The sequence below is a fragment of the Anolis sagrei genome, chromosome 1, assembly GCF_037176765.1.
Source record: "Anolis sagrei isolate rAnoSag1 chromosome 1, rAnoSag1.mat, whole genome shotgun sequence".
Classification (NCBI taxonomy): Eukaryota; Metazoa; Chordata; class Lepidosauria; order Squamata; family Dactyloidae; genus Anolis; species Anolis sagrei.
In genome coordinates, this window is record NC_090021.1 from 70,995,961 (window position 1) to 71,010,782 (window position 14,822).

General features: G+C 38.6%; 1 protein-coding gene across 2 annotated transcripts in view; it reads left to right on the forward strand.

The window, feature by feature from the left end:
• Window positions 1–14,822, forward strand: part of IPCEF1 (interaction protein for cytohesin exchange factors 1) — a 62,250-nt gene that overhangs the window by 11,080 nt on the left and 36,348 nt on the right. Inside the window, exon 1 of one of the 2 annotated variants that reach the window (XM_060753613.2) lies at window positions 5,234–5,281. The exons of the other annotated variant lie outside the window; for it this stretch is intronic. The gene's annotated coding sequence lies outside the window, so the exon portion shown is untranslated. Of the gene's footprint in view, window positions 1–5,233; window positions 5,282–14,822 lie in introns of those variants that run through there. 2 annotated transcript variants of the gene reach the window in all.

A 14,822-nucleotide genomic window follows, 5' to 3' on the forward strand; every position in this document is an offset into this window, starting at 1 on the left:
TGGGTTCAACACAGGGAAAGCTGTTTAATATGACTGCACCCCAGGGTAAGAAAACAGAGAAAAGCCTGGCTTTCCCTTGCATTCCTGCAGTGCAGACACCCGCAGCTGGTTCCTATGTAGAACCAACAGTGAATATCTTGACAGCCATCTGGTTTTCACCATGCTAGGATGGCCTAAGGATGTGGGGCGATTGTCTCCTCCCACTCTCTCATACCCTGCCATTGAAGTGGGTACAATGGGACCTACTTTCTGCTGATCCATAGATCTTCCTGGTTATGTGCCATGTGACTGGCAAACAAACGAGTGAGGAGCAAGGAGGTCCTTGAATAAAAATAAGGGGGCAATGGAAACATAAAGAAAAGATGATTTTTTTGAAAAATAGTACCTACACACATATTTTTTCTGTTGTGTAACATAGAGTTTGAGTTAAAGTCATAGTAATTACTTCATTTTCCAAATGAACACACAAAATGCAAGTTATAACTTATCAGTGGTCAAGTCTTAACATGCAAGTGTCACCAGTCAAGATATCAAGATACACACACACACATAATGACTTGTTTACAATATGATATTATAAATAGGTGACGTATGAAGTGTAATTGAGATGATTTCTAGACTGTGTGACAAACAATAGTGCAAGTGCAATGGGTTTTTTTTTTTTTAAAAAAAAATCATGATGCTGATAAACATAGAGCTGAATAAATTGATGGTAGCACACCAGATCAATCCTTCTAATATAGGATTATTTTAATTTTTTTCTTATTTTTATTTTCACATTATTTTTATTATCTTAATTTTCTGTGTGTAGTGTGAATGTTAGTATGGCTGGTTTCATTAAATAATTTTAAAATTTCAAACTTCAAGTTATCTTATTTACAACATCTTTATTTATCATGCTGTAGGATAGAGATACATAAAAGAACACAAACTTGTCATTGGATCTTTCTGTTTATTTGCTTTTTTTTTAAAGATAGATTTCCAGGGGTATGATAAGGAAAAAAAATCCTGAAAAATGGAGCAGAGGGCTAAATACATAAGTTTAGGAACCTCTGTTTTAGACACTATGATCTGAACCAATGGATACATATTACAACAAAGAAGATTCTAACTAATGGTAAATATTAAGAAGGCATTCCTGACAATTTATTTATTTATTTATTTACAGTATTTATATTCCACCCTTCTCACCCCGCAGGGGACTCAGGGCGGATTACAGTGTACACATATATGGGAAACATTCAATGCCAATTGACATACAATATATACAGACATACACAGAGGCTATTTAACTTTTTCTGGCCGCCAGGGAGCTGTCGCTTTCATCATCCATCTGCGACACTGATGAAGTACTTCTGCATTCCCCACATGCTTTGCTGGAGTGCTTTTTGCCAGAGTCTTTTTTATGGCCTCATAAATTAGTTAATTTAGCCTTCCCACACAAGGTGGTACCTAATTTTCCTACTTGACAGATGCAACTGTTTTTCAGATTGCAAAGGTCGAAAACAGGCTACACAATTGGTTGGAAACCCACTCCAACCCGGGCTGGCTTCGAACTCATGACCTTTTGGTCAGAGTGATCTTAATGCAGCTGACACTCAGCCAGCTGCGCCACAATCCCGGTACAATAATAGCTATGCAACAGCAGTTCTGTTGCAAAATGTTGGATTCTATTCACTAAAGTTTTTTTAAAAAAAACTTGCCAGGATAGGTCACCTCTTGGGGGGCTTTAGTGGTGGATTCCTGCAGCGCCAAGGAACTGGAATAGATGGCCCTTAGGATACTTCCTAGTTCTATGATTTTATTTTCTATAATCATCCCCCTCTCCACAGCACCACATGATTAGATACTTGCATCAGGAAAACTATTTAAAACCAATCTTTAATCTATAGATATTTTGAAGCAAGGAATGGAAAGGAAAATAAAGGAAAAAGTGGATGGCGAGTTATCACTTAATCATCTAAGGGTGCTTCCAGACAGCACAAAAATCCAGGTTTTAAATGGGGGTTAAAAAATCCTGGTACCTGACTGCAGGTCCCCACACAGACCTGTTAGTCCTGGGATTGGGTCTCCCAGCATTCTCACTGGCTTTCTCTGAATTGGAAGAAGATGCAGGGAGAACTGTTATGTGCTGGACTGTATATATGCACATACAAATATTGTAATGTAAATATGAACAGATTCATATGGGCACATATGAGGTTCAGCACATAACTGAACTGTGTTTTAGGAATTTTATAATTTTCAAATTTCTATAATTTTATTAATGAGATTTTTATACACTGTTGATTATACTTATGTCATTGTATTTTTACTTATGTATTGGTGTTGCATGTGGCACTTGGAGTGTTACTGTGAGCCGCCCCAAGACCCTTTGGGGAGATGGTGGCAGGGTACAAATAAAGATTATTATTATTTATTATAACTGAGTGATTTTTTCTTCCATATTTCTCTCTTTCCCCAATTGTTTATTCAAACCCTGTTTAATATTGTAACATTTAATAAAGAGTTTTAGAGAGTTCTAATTGCTCTCTGTTCATGCTTCCTTTAAAGCAGCTGTGTGTCCATTTCACAGCCCAATCAGCTTTTCAGGCTTTTAAAAATGAAATGTGTCCTGGAGGAATCTCCACAAGGGAGAGGGAAGGAAATTGCTGTTTTCTGTCTGTACAGGGATATGCTGTGTTGTGAATATGCACATTTTCTGACCAGAATAGGGATAAAAGGGGATCTTTTTAGTATGTTTTTTGTCTGTTGCAGTGAATCAGCATGGCTTTACAGCTAGCATCATGTAGCTACTCCATCTTTTAACTCGATAAATGCTGTGTTTTACATCCTATGTAGATGGGCCCTAAGAGTCATGGGTGTTCTGTGAGATCTGTCAGATGAAAACTTACAGAATAAGGAATCAAATGGTTCTTTCACCCGAAATCTAAAATATTTAGCATAGCAAGAGAGAAATGGTCCAGAAATCTAAAAACAATAGTCTTGCATTTTGAATTAACATTGAATAAACTGAAAGTCAACATGAAAACTCATATGCTCACCAGTTCACAGAGTTTCAGTTACATGCATGCAGATACTGTCATGGGGTGACATAAAGCATCGGGTGTGTTAGGATGCCCCCTACTGGTAATACCTTGTAGGAAAATTAACCTGTCATGTAATTTAATTTATCACAAAAGGGAAATTGATCATAAAATAGTTATTACAATAAATATTTTTTTCTGGATAGAGGAAGGAAAGGAAAAGCCATTGTCTTGAGGAGTGGAAATGACTCTATTGCAAAATTTGATTCCCTACTCCCACCAGCCATGACTATCTGATACAAAAGGAGGATAAATTAAAGGGGGAAAATGATGCGTTAAAGTGAAAAATCAAACAGGCTCAGAGTTTTGTCCTGTCTCTGAACACCACATTTCACCTCCTTTTTTTATCTATGCTGTGTCTGTCCCACTGAAGCATTATTGGTTCCAAATAGCATACCTCAAGATTTAAGGGGGGGGAAAAATCAAGCCAAAAGATTAAAAGAACAACAAAACCTGAAATGGACTGAACCATCAACGGCAGAATAATGGGTTGTCTTTCATACAATTTTTATAGATTTTAAGTAATACTTTCAAATTGTATCCGAAAGTGTATGTTAGTGGTCTGTGACTCCACAACAAAGGGTAAAAATAACATATTGCTTTTATATTCTTTTAAATTTACATTGTTTTGATAGTGTTCTATTTAAAACAATTTTTATTGGTTTATTTTATTATGTATTTGATCTCTGGCCCAATGGGCTGTTGACTGCAATAAAAGGTTTGTTGATTATTGTTAAGGTTGCCAGTGGCACTTTGGTGTTTTAGTCAGTGTTTAGCATTTTAGTTTCAGCGTTTCAATTTAATGTTTTAGTATTGTGTTTTAGTGTAATTACACACGTGCGCGCACGCACACACTTTCTTTCTTTTTGTTCTGTTTGAATATTACTATAATTGTAAATTAGATCTTGTTACCAGAATAAATAACAACAACAACAACATCTGATCATTTTTCTTTATTTCATACTAGAAAAAAAGTCTCCTGATGCTGCTGAGAAAGCTTTGTGACATTAAAACCGTATGCATGTTGAAAAAAGGAGTTGCACACTTGGGAAACATTATTTTTAAAGCTGGTGGGTGGATAAGACTTCAATTTGTATTAGAGTAGCAATTTGAGATGAGTGTCTTTGAGGGGGCGCAAGGTCAGTGGGGTAGGCAAGTGTCTCACAGTAAGCTGTCTGAATCATGACACTCATAGAAAGGATCTTCTTCATGTCATGGAGCTGGCTGAGTCATCCGTCAAATTCACTGTGTGTGGGTCTGAAACCAGAGCAGAAGCGGAGTATACTTTTTAGTTGTGAGTCATGGAATCATAGAGCTGGAAAGGGCCATATAGGCATTCAGATCCAGCCCCCTGTTCAATGCTCAACGTCCTGTCAAAGCATCCTCAGCCAATAGCTATCCAGACTTTTTTGAAAATGTCCAAAGAATTAGACCTACTATCTCAAGGTAATTGTTTCAATGGCTGAATGGCTCCTACAATCAGGAAGTTCCTTCTAATGTTCAGTCATAATCCAACCTCCTGTAATGTAAAAACTTAGACCTATACTACCCTCTGAAACATCAGAATACATACCTACACCCTTCTCTTTGTGGCAGCCCTTGAAGCATTTGTGTGATCATGTGACCCCTCAACCTTCATGAAAATCAACATTTTCGGCTCCTTCAACCTTTACTTATATGCTTTGTTCTTCATAGCTCTTTGTCCTTTTCTGAACATGCTCCATGTTGCCTATATTTTTCCTTAAAATAGGTGCCCAGGATTAAATACAGTACTCCAGATGTGGTGTGACCAGTACTGGGTATAAGTGGGCGACTACTTTCTTTTCCTTGAAAACTGTGCTTCTATTAGTCCAGGCAAAGATAGTATTTGCAACACACTGCTGGCTTTGTGCTATACTTCCAGAACAGCGCAGCTACGGTATTCTAGAAGTTGTAGTCCAAAAAGTAACTTTTTGGAATTACTTCAGAAGAACTGCATTAGACAGATTATGAGATTCGTTGGTTGGTATGGCTTTGGGTTGTTGTTATGCCAACCAGTTCCCTTGCTCTTGCTTGCCTACTCATGATTTTCCACCAGTTTCCTCTTGGGTAATCTTTCATTGCCGCTAATTTGAGTAAGAAGAGTTTCCTGTCTCAGTTGAGAAGGTTAAGAAAGTGGCAGCACTGGAGGTTTCTCTTGAATTCCCAGCTCCAGGGTATGTGCAATGTGCTCTTTTCCAAGTGTACAAAATACTGTTCTGGTGCTTATCAGGGAAATATAGCTGATTTGTCATTATGGGGATAATTAATACTAAGTTGATTTTGCTCAGTTTTGTTTTTGTCTTTCAAAGAACGGTAACACTTCCCCTTTTCCATAGGTTATGAATGTCTGGCTGAAGGATGGTCCAAATCATACTAAACACTTTCAATGCTTGTGTGTTCCAAGAGAAGAGATTTACAGCCAGATTTTAACAAGTTTATCCAAAAGTTATCTCTACTGTTTTAAACAGGGCTTTCTCTTAGCTAAGAATGTCCTGGGCTGCAGCTGTAATCACATATATTACAATCAAGGAAATAGATAAGTGTTTAATTTCGGGTGAAATGCGCTCTCCTCTTTGTGCTTCTGTTCTGGGAAAATATCCACCAGTTATCTACAAACTAGAAATGACAGTGTGAAACTCCAGAATATTAAACTGGACAGATATGCATGCGATTGTAGCTATTTTAATAGATGCTGAGGAATAAATAAGTTGAGAATAAGTGGTTATAGTCCTTTAGTACTCTCTCTTACCTTTCTATTGATCTAATTTCTTTTGAAAATTGGTGCCAGCAGGTTGTTATAGTGATTTACATGCTTCTGAATGACCATAGACAAGTCACATTCTCAGCCCCAGAAGCTCCAGAAGCCTCTTTAGCAGGGGTTCTTAACCAGGGATCCATGGAGTCCCAATATTTCAGGGATCCGCAAGCTTCAAACTGAAAAAAAATCAACTTATTATCTTTATTTTTTCTGATCCCTATCTGAAGTAGAAGGTGCCTATCTACCACTATAGTCTGAGAAGGGATATGTGAGTTTTACTGACTGGCAAAGGGGTCCATGAAACAAAAAAGAGTTAAGCACCTGTCTTAGGGTCATCGTAATTTTAACACAACTTGAAGAAACAGAATAGCAACACTGAGTTACATGTGCAACCTGTATTTACATGCCCCATTTATTATTGTCATACATGTGTTTGGTTTTTGTTTTCTTTTGTAGTTCCCACCTTAATTGGCAACGAAAAAACAGAAGAGTGTTAGGTTTCATTTTATTTTGGTGAAAGAACACTGGAAATGTGTAGCATCTTTTATTATATTTCTATTTAAAAGCACACAAAAAGAGTATTTTAAAAAGCTGGTGAGATATTCAACAGATCCTCCTAGCCATTTCCCCCACTCTTTTGCTTCTACCAAGCCTTACCTCCTCCATTCTAGCTTACATCATTTTAGGGCCCTTTCATACAGCCATATAACTCAGAATATCAAGGCAGAAAATTCCACCATATTTGCTTTGAACTGGGTTATCTGCCATGTATTCCAGCTCAATGCAGAAAATGTGGGACTTTATTTAGCTGTTTTCAAAGTGAAGGCTGCTTTTTATACTGTCTTCCTTCCTTCTCATGTCTCATGTTCTCTACAGTTAGAAGAGCAGGAGTTCAAGAGGATAATTCCTAACCATTAGCTTCCATTGTTGTCATATCACCTGACCACACAGCAATGTACTTCAGAAAGTAATGATCAGACAATAGCCATAACATTTGCTTGTTACATCCATATTAAAAATGAGTTCATAAACTGGGCATATCCATGGACCAAATTATCTGAATTGCATGTTGATATTTTGTATTTGCTATAATTCTCAGGAATAGAATAGCAGGCTCATGGAGGAAAAAAATCAGTGAATAAAATAGTAATAAATATTCACAGTAGGGCTCTGTGATTGTACCTCAAGTTTAATCATGGGGACAAAGTTGTTTTTCTTCACCTGCATTTGGCTGCTATGACTACTTTCTTTCTGGTGAGGTTGGTTGTTGTTGATGTATACTTTCCAATCTCACCACCTACATGTGCTTAAATATCTGTTAAATGCAATCACACTTAATCTATCTGTTGACGTGGGCTGGAGTCCATGAAAGCATATGCTGAAGCAAGCTAATTTGTCGTTAAATAGTTGTAAAACTCTTCACTGTTATTAAAGCAACTCACTGACTTGGGCATCATCCCTCAGCCCCAAAGCTATTCCATGTTCTCCGTAATTTTCATCACCATGCTTTCAGATATTTATATATGGTTTTAGTATCTGTTCTTTTCCACCTCTTAGTCTTGTGTACATTGAACATATCCAACTTCCTCAAACATTTATTCTAAAACCTGGTATATCATCACCATTATCATCATCCTGCTTTTTCTCTCCACAAAGAGACTCAAAGCAGTGGTATACAATGCTTAATTTTTTACAGTTTAAGAAGGAAGATCTTGGTCGCCTTTCTTTTTCAAGTGCTATATTGAGAACGGAACTCAGTATTCTTGCGAAAGTTCCACCAAAGCGGATTAGAGCGATGACATTGATATGAACAGATACTATATTTCCATTGATAGTCTAGAATTGCTTTAGCCTTCTTTTTTGCCATCATTATTTTTTTGCTTCTATGTGTCACATTCTTCCAAATGTTTGCTTCCTGTATTTAGTAATCTTCCTCCTCCCTTGCTGTCATTTTTCAATTTTCCTGATTAGTGCAGATGGGCTTCAAGCTGTTATTCTGTTGTGTTTTGTCTTCCAGTAGGGTGACCAGCTTGCACTTGCTGCAAATACAGCTTCCTATATCGTCATGCAGGAAAACAAACATAGCAGTCCACTACAGCAGCTCCATTGCCATCTATATCTTTTTGTCCTATGCACAGCACTGCTGATTCTCCACTAGTTTTTCCTGCTAAAAAGTCTATGTAAAATGTTCATGATTACTCACATGTTTCATAAATGCCTGCCCATGTGCTTGCAGGGACTTAGGGCAGTGTTTCTCAACTTGGGGTTGGGACCCATGAGTGTGTCATGGGGGGGGGGCGCGTGCGGAGGAACCCCTTTGGCAGAGAAGGCTGAGTCTCTCTCCGCCTGTCCTTCTCTTCCTCCCACCAAAAGTCCTCCTCCGCTGTGATTGGCCGGCCTCTCAGCCAAGGGGAGGGCTGTTTCTGAGACTCTAAGTGGGGAGGGAAGAGCAGGTGTGCTCAGTGCATGGCAGCGTGGTGTGCATGTGCAGGTGAGAGAGAGCACGCGAGGCTGGAGGGAAGCTCGTGCCAGTGAGTCCCTTCAAGGCATGGAGGTTATGTGTGGGAAGTTTGGCCCAATTCAATCATTGGTGGGGTACAGAATGCTCTTTTATTGTAGGTTAACTATAAATCCCAGCAGCTACAACTCCTAAATGTCAGTGTCGATTTTCCCCAAACTCCATCAGTATTCATAAGGCAAACCTATCATTGGATTTTCTTAGCAAGATTTGGTCAGAAAGGATTTGTCATTGCTTTCCGTAGACAAAGTGGGACTTGCAGAAAGTAAGTTATCGGTAGATTTCCTAGGACTCATCTAAACTGGGAAATTAGAGTAATGTAAATCTGCCCCAGAGCAACTCTGAATCCAGCACATTCATACTGATTCTGAGGCCGTAGATTGGTTGGGGATGTCCTAAAATATAATAATAATAATAATAATAATAATAATAATAATAAAATAAAACTTTATTTATACCCCACCACCATCTCCCCAAGGGGACTCGGGGCGGCTTACATGAGGCCAAGCCCAACAATAATACATCAGTAAAAGCAACTCAGCTGCAAAATAAAATAAAATACAAAGCATTATAAAAGCATTATAAAATATAGCAGAGAATCCAAAATCAAACAGGATACTTAAAGTTGAGCATCAGCTCATTCGCATGCAAAGCATGAAGAGCTGTGTGATGTAAAGAATTCACAGCTTAGGAGGCAAACATGTAGAGTCCAATCTTTAAAAATCACCAAAGGTTTATTTACAATAATAAGAAATGAATGAATTTCTTAATAATCAAGAACTGGGTGTGAGCTACTCTACTGCCCATATCTTCTTAGGTTTCAAGTGAGGGAAAAAATACCAATCATTACATCTCTCTGAGGAGTCCTCGGTGGTGCAGTGGGTTAAACCGCCGAGCTGCTGAGCTTTTTGACCGAAAAGTCACAGGTTCGAATCCGTGGAGTGGCGTGAGCTTCTGCTGTTAGTCCCAGCTGCTGCCAACCTAGCAGTTTGAAAGCATGCAAATGTGAGTAGATCAATAGGTACCGCTCTGGCAGGAAGGTAACGGCGCTCCATGTAGTCATGCCAGCCACATGACCTTGGAGGTGTCTATGGACAACGCCAGCTCTTCGGCTTAGAAATGGAGATGAGCATCAACCCCCAGAGTTGGACATGATTGGACTTCATGTCAGGGGGGAACCTTACCTTTACGTCTCTCTGACACACAAGCAGAGTGAGATCTCTCAAAGCACAGAGCACATACTCACCATATCAAAGAGTAAAAAGGCAGAAGACAGATTCAAAAAGCTTGCAGTAGAAAAGAATCCATTTTAAACAACCAATCAGAATGAGAGCATAGAAGAGGAAAAAAAGATATAGTTCCAACTGTGGGCCCTTCCACACAGCCCTATATCCCAGAATATCAAGACAGAAAATCCCACAATATCTGCTTTGAATGGGGTTATCTGAGTTCACGCTCAGATAATGTGGGATTTTCTGACTTGATATTTTGGGATATAGGGCTGTGTGGAAGCACCCTGACATTCAGGAGACATAGGGGAAGGGAAACCCTTAGTCTGTCCCTCATTGAGGACTGCAGACTTGAATAGTGTGGGTTTGAATTCCAGCACAGGCCACTATCACCTCCTCTGCATTGCCACTGTTCCTAGCCAGCCAAGGGGTTCTTTTGAAGCTGATGTCAGTATGGGGCACCCAGGCAACTTGTAAGGAGATGAATAATTGAAGATCTGACAAAATCTGGTGCTGGGTATTTCAGTAACATCACACTTCTGGTATATTTTTCAATTTCACATACTCTCTTATGGTACATCTGGGATTCTGGTGTGGCCTTGAAATACAATTTGAAATAACATCAGGCTGTTTGCATGGAGTGCTGATGAGTCAGAGCCACTACACTGATACTATACATCTCCACCGAAAGGAAATGTTTTTTCTTAAGTGAGTAAATACTATCTTTTGCCACACGAGGGCATATTCAGTTGAAATATTTGCTGCAAAATACAGATGTAGCAGAAATGAATCAATAATTATAAAAAGCAAGATCATACATAGATCATTATGCTAGGGCTGGGCGTTTTCGTTTCGTTAATTCGTAATTCGTTAATAATTCGTTAATTTTGTTGATTACGAAGCGATAACGAACCATTCTGGAGCAATTTTTTTAAAAAACGAATTTTTAAAGACGTTTTGTAAATGCTTCGTATTTCGTTATTGTATTCATTTCGTTATTGTTCTGAGGTCGTTTCGTTATTATTTCCGCATGTCTGGGCCAGTTTTATGGTTTAATTAGTGAAAAAAAATTATAATATCACACCAACAGTCAACAACAGAGGGAGAAGGAAGCTTCAGAAGTTTTTGGAGGTTTTTTAGCGTATTTCGCGGTCGCGTCCGCCATTAACGAATCGATTCGTTATTGTTTCGGAAATCGATTCGTTATTTTTTTACCATTTACGAAATTTCGTAAATATTGAACTTTTTAAAAGGAAAATTTTGTAAATATTTTAAATATCGAAACGCAAAAACCCCCAAAAAACGAATCGATTTTAGAAACAAATTTTTCCGTTGTTACCCAGGCCTACTTTATGCACATGCCTCTTGGTTTTTTTTCAAGCTAAACTTTTATAGAGAACATAATAAAGCTCATGAGCTTGCAGGGATTGACACTGGCCACAGATCTAGAAGCTGCTCATACATGGAGAAAGTCGTAAACAACCATGTAATATGGTTGTATAAAATACCAAGACATACCAAGGCAGGGGGTTGGAGTTGGATGGCCCATGAGTTCTCTTCCAACTCTTTGATTCTATGATTCTATGATTCTAAGACAAGACATCTCAGAAACAGTTAAAAGTATGTCTCTAAAACTATATGACATCCTAGTGACCAAAAAAAGGGAAATATGTCACTTTAGAAACATATACATTATTGAGACTAAAATATTATATCTAATCTGGCCAAACTAGGAATGTTTGACTAGGAACGGCCCTGTTTACCTCTCCGAACGTATTCTCTGAACGTATTCTCTCCTACGAACCATCAAGACCACTAAGATCGTCTGGAGGGGCCCTGCTCTCGGTCCCTCCGCCTGCACAAGCACGGCTGGTGGGGACGAGGGACAGGGCCTTCTCGATGGTGGCCCCTCGACTTTGGAACTCCCTGCCATTAGAGATCAGAACTGCCCCCTCCCTCGTGACATTCAGGAAACTAACAAAGATCTGGTTGTGGAACGCGGCATTTGACAACTGATTTAATTCTTTGCCCACATGAAAGGAGGATGATGAATGGGATTCTGATGGTGTCGGACGATTTGGCTCTTTTAACTGGGATGATAATGTTTTAATGTGTATGGTGCTGATATTTTAATCGTGTAATGAAGTGGCATTGTGTTGTTATTGTATATTTTTTGTATGTTAACACATGTTGTGAACCGGTCCAAATCCCTCTTTGAAGGTGAGAGGGTCGGTATATAAAACCTAGAAATAAATAAATAATAAATTTGTGGCTAAAAAGATATTGGAAATATGGTTCAAGGAAACACTTACCTATTCCTTGATATTTCACTTCTTTACAGAAAAGCCCATGGCTGTCTCTCTATTATCTATCATTAACCTATGTATAGTTTCTCTTTCTAGTCCATGCTTGAATTTTCCAGTCAAATTTATTCTAGGTATTTAGGAAATGTTGGGGTGGGACAGGACAGATGGCTCTCCAGGTGCACATGTGTATGGGTGTATGTGTGCATGGGGGAAGGATTGTGGGAGAAAAATACTCAAATTTTATTGACAAGACCTTTCATTGAAAGGGTCCCCCTGCAGCTGATCAAGCAATGTGGATAAGGCAGTGACTCATAATGCCATTGATTCATTTTTTGCTTTGCTCTTCTGGAAACATGTTTCCATATCTAGCTAAACCGTAATGATATGTTCTCTGAGAATCTCCATTTCCATTTCAAACACACTTACACAATTTTCTAGTACTCATAGCTGCACATTTTGCCCTTTTCTGTTGACAGTTGGGCTTTACATAAGACATGTGAAATGTGGGAACAGAATTGTACTTTCTGGAGTGAAATAATGGTCAATGAGGAAAGGGGACCAGCTTTTGCCCCATGAACCAGCAGTGATACAAGCTCTCTCTCTCTCTCTCTCTCTCTCTCTCTCTCTCTCTCTCTCGAGTTGGAAAGGGGATGAGAAAGTGAGCACTGTTTTTAATTTTTAGCAATGCTGATATTATTGTGACTTCTAAACATAGTAATTTTAACTTTCCCCCCAAACAGACAACTCGTTCAAACCTTAACACCTTCCAGGAGTATAACTGCAATGGGGAGGGAGGGTGAAGGAACACACACCCTAAATAAGAATGATCTTTTCTAATTATTTTCCCCTCCATCCCCAAATTTCTAGCACTGCAGAAACGAGACTATGAAAATAATCCACACCAAGAATGTTTATATTTGCTGTATTCACATTTCCACTGTAACATTGCTTGTCCTTCTCCTTGGATTTCTAACTGTTCAACTTAAATGTTAACTTAACAGCAAAGCTAGAAATTTGGGGACTGACTAACACCACCACAATTGTCCATAGTTGGCTTTTCACAGTGAGCTGCTCTCCCACCAGTGAAATCAAGAGACAACACAACTGTATGGGTTAACTATAGGCAACTTTTATTATATATTACCAATCAATCTTGGTGTGATCTGCCAACCTGTTTAAAGGCATGAACATGAGCTTAAACTTGAATTTGGTATGTATTAAATGAGGCAGTGGCCACTAGAGACCAACTCATTCTCAGATCCCAAGGTCCCCAGATGAAATCCAATGTTGTTCCCAAGGTAACTCTTCAGAGAAATGGGTGGAGAATTCAGTTCATAACTCTCCCTGCTCAAGGCCACTCCTGTTTGTCTTAGTGCTAACCCAAGGAATCCTACCTTACCTCTAATTACCCATTTATTGGTGTCAGACAAAATGCTCTTTTTAAAAGAGCATTCCCAGGCTTTTAAAATTATATTATGATTTGTATGCGGTGTGGGTTCCATTGACATTTATTTATGTACTTTGTTTTCTGATGTTCTATTATAAGTACACTATACTGTGTGCATGCATAAATCAATAAATATCACGAATAGTAAATAGAATGTAAATGAATGCATGAACATTTACAAGTGTACATAGATTAAACATTTCATTTTTTTCAGCCAAGAAGTGCAATCCCATTTGACTTTTTCCGTTAAGGATGTGGAAACTAATAATTACATACAATATTTTGTTTATAATAGGTTCCTATATCCCTCTCTTCTATTCTTGTGCTTTTTAGTTGTGTGGTTTTTCGGGTCTCATTTCCTTGTTTTCTGGTTAACTTTTTATCTTTCTTACAATTTGCATGGAGAAAAAGGTGTTTCCTATCGGCATGTTTATATTTTATGCATAATTTCTAAACAATTGATTTTACAGTCTTTCATAGGACGCCCTCCTAAGTTTTCACTTCCTTGTTTGTATCTAGTTTTAGAAACATGCTCTTTATTTTTAGCATCCAATAGCTGAAGGCCACGATGTAGGTATTTTGGTATATTGTTGAAGAGTTGTGCTCTGTGTGTGTGTGTTTTGGTCTATTAAAAGCTAAAGGCGAGTAAATACCAATAGCTGGATTATCCAGTCAATCATTTTATCTATATTGGGGCTCAAAGCAGCTTACAGAATAAAAGAAACATAGTTTAAGTCACATATAGCTAAAAGAGAAAAAAGTAAAGGAACATCCAAAGTTGACATTTATAACAATGGTTGTATATGTAGTAATCATATATCAGTATTAGCTGTCTTTCAGTGTCATGAAATTAACATACATTGAAGCTATACAAATGGCATACAGGGAGCACACAACTCCCATGTTATGTCAGCTCCATTGGCTGCCTGTTTGCTACTGGGTACAATTCAAAGTGCTGGCTTTGGCCTATAAAACCCTAAACGGCCCCGGACCAGTTTACCTGTCCGAATGCATCGCCTTTTACGAAACACCACGAAGACTAAGATCTTCTGAGGAGGCCTTGCTCTCAGTCCCTCCACTGTCACAGGCGCGTTTGGCAGGGATGAGAGACAGGGCCTTCTCAGTGATTGCCCCCTGGTTGTGGAACTCCCTTCCTGACAATATTAGATTAGCCCTCTCCCTCCTGTCCTTCAGAAGGATGGTGAAGACCTGGCTGTGGGACCAAGCCTTTGGGGCAGTGCAATGAGGCAATAATAGAATGGTGTCCTGAGGTGGTTTTTAAGCAACTGATTTTAAAGTGGATATACGTGATTTTAATGTTTGTATATATTTATGGTTTTATGTCCCGGCATTGAATGTTTGCTGTATATATGTTGTGCTCCGCCCTGAATCCCCTGTGGGATGAGAAGGGCAGAATATAAATGTTTTAAATAATTAAATAATAAATAAATAATATA